This window comes from Cupressus sempervirens, chromosome 11, assembly GCF_028749045.1.
Source record: "Cupressus sempervirens isolate cs-2001-9-10 chromosome 11, ASM2874904v1, whole genome shotgun sequence".
NCBI classification, from domain to species: Eukaryota; Viridiplantae; Streptophyta; class Pinopsida; order Cupressales; family Cupressaceae; genus Cupressus; species Cupressus sempervirens.
This window is the reverse complement of record NC_143128.1, coordinates 605,222,793-605,225,361: the sequence shown is the minus strand read 5'-3', so window position 1 is coordinate 605,225,361 and position 2,569 is coordinate 605,222,793.

The window sequence follows — 2,569 nt, the reverse complement described above, 5'->3', positions numbered from 1 at the left end:
TTGAAATTCATTGTTATATGTGGGAGATGTACAGTTTAGGATCGTTATGTCATGGATGCAGAATGAGATTAGTCGATAGAACTAGGCTGCTCCTTACAGGGAAAAGGAAATGTTTGAACCATTGTACATTCGACCAGAGGTACAAAACACTTATAGAGTATTCTTTGATTGGCTTTTCGTTAACAATAATCACAGTGCTGCTGCCAAAACTCACCCTGTCCACGAACAAGCATTTCTGGATTGGGAGTAGCATTGCTTTGCAAATGCCCTTGATGCTATACAAGCCTCCCTTCAAAGATGGATCTGATTGCCAGAAGATCTGAAAACAAGGGAGTTGCACTCTCCCCAAAATCTGGAGTTGGCCATCAATAGGATGCCTAGGTATATGATGTTAGGGAGAAGTTAGAAAAGTTATTGGGTACCTCTTCGTTTCCAACTGCCAATACTCTTACATCCTATGCTTGGAAAGCATGATTCATTTGTTGAATATAACATGATTGCTGAAGAACAGAAATGGGAAAGGTTGAAACAAAATCGTGGATATTTTAATTACAGAGCTCATGAATCAGGGGAGAAAATCACCAATGATCTCAGGCTACGGATGAGGATCAGAAACCTATAGAAGCTGAAGGGACCAGCCTTAGGACGGTTGGGGGGAAAAATGATGACATGAAGAAATATAAGTCTTATTAGCCCTTTTTGTGAACATTTGTCTATAACATACTGAACTTTATCATTTTTTAGTATAATTTTTTTTGAACTTTTGATATATAAAGTATGGACATAGGGCATAAAAATGACAATCAGAATTATATCTAAAAAAGGGATCATTTTGTGGTAAAAATATTTCTTCATGAATGTTTGATATGGGTAGATCTTTCTACAACAGAAGAGATTGCAAAAATTGTTAGTTGAATAATTAAATGCCTTTTCTTTATAAACTAATAAATGAAAATAAATGTTTGCGGGAAGTCTTGTGTGTGTTAAATGTTGATTGCAGGGATACAAGCTAAGCAGGAGTTAAACAAACTGCGAAGGAATTGCGCTAAGGCATTGATGCCATCAAAGAGAGCGTTATGACACTGTTGCAGCTAGAAGACTTGGCGGCAAAGTCAGAAGGAACCTGTCTTAATGAATAACAAAGCGGGACCTGATAAAGCGGTTGAGCAAGAAAGTAAGCATCAAAGCAATCAGTTAAACATGCAATGCATGATACCTGGATTCCTGGAAGCTGTTTGAAATTAGATAAATGAGGAGATCTAACATTTGCTATGATCTCTATATTTGTGGGGAATTTAAGGGAGAATTAATGTCTTTCCAATTGCATGTTTGCAGTCTTAAAGTTGTAACTGACTTTCCTTCATGAGAAAGTCGTAGTTTTAGGAGTTTTTTGTTCTTCCTTCCTTTTAAATAAGACCTCGTCTGTATCTATGAGGTTAAGTAGTGAACAGACAGACAGAGTTGATAGACATCTTATTGTTTTTCCTAAGTTATTGTAATACTGCATATTTGATGAATACATGCCTTCACTGAGTTTCTACACCTTTATCTGAGCTTATCTTTCCTTCATTCTTCCGTGGGGGCCCATGCGGAAGGTGGAGTTTACTTTAGTAAGTAGGAGTTAGACTTAGTTTTTTGAGTTAAGATAGAACTGCTGTTCCTGTAGCCACTAGAAACATAACCAGTCACTGTTCCTGTAGCAATAGGTGCATAGATGTATGGCTAAATAATTAGAATTTCCTTCCAAGTATTTGATAGTTGTCTTTCTTTTGGATAAACTAGATTTCCTTAATGGTTATTGCATTCAAGGTAGTAATGATTTTTAGTGAAAACTAGAGCATATACTTTGCAGACATCATCTCAAGTTCACGCTCCCAGATTGACATTTAATGAAAATCAACATAGTACTTTGGTAGTAAGGGATGTCCAATCCTGTAACTAAAAAGGTGTTATATTGATTAGACATTGAATATTGATACTTCCTAGTTCTGTTGTTTTCATCGGGTTATTAGTTTAGTCTTTCAAGTGGCTATGTTTCGTAGGTTGATGTTTTTGATGTTAAAAGAGGATATTGGCTGAGGTGCTTTTGTGCTAGTTTTCTTCCTGTTGTTGGTTTGTTGTAAGAAGCTCCACCTCTTGTTGTTTTCTTTGGGCCAACCACCTTATTTTGATTGCTTTTAATATTAAAAAAAATGTAATTACAATGAAATCATTAGAAATGAGGAATCCACTATGAATTGTCATCTAAGAGTAAAATGATGGCAAGGAAGATAAACATAATCAAGTCCACTACAATTTCATAAACAATGACCTATGATAGACTATATTACAAACTTTTAATTTGACCAAACTTTCAAAACATCAAATTATAAAACTTTGATGACTAAGACACCTTAAGAATTTGACACAATAGTTCATACATTTATATAAACCAAGATAAATCTCATAATTTTTAAAATTACATAAAAACTTACCTTATAACACCTCAACAAAAAATAGTCATTCTAAAAGACTTTTAATACGACAAAAATTTCAAAATCTTAAAATTTTTTAAATTAATTAAACTTTG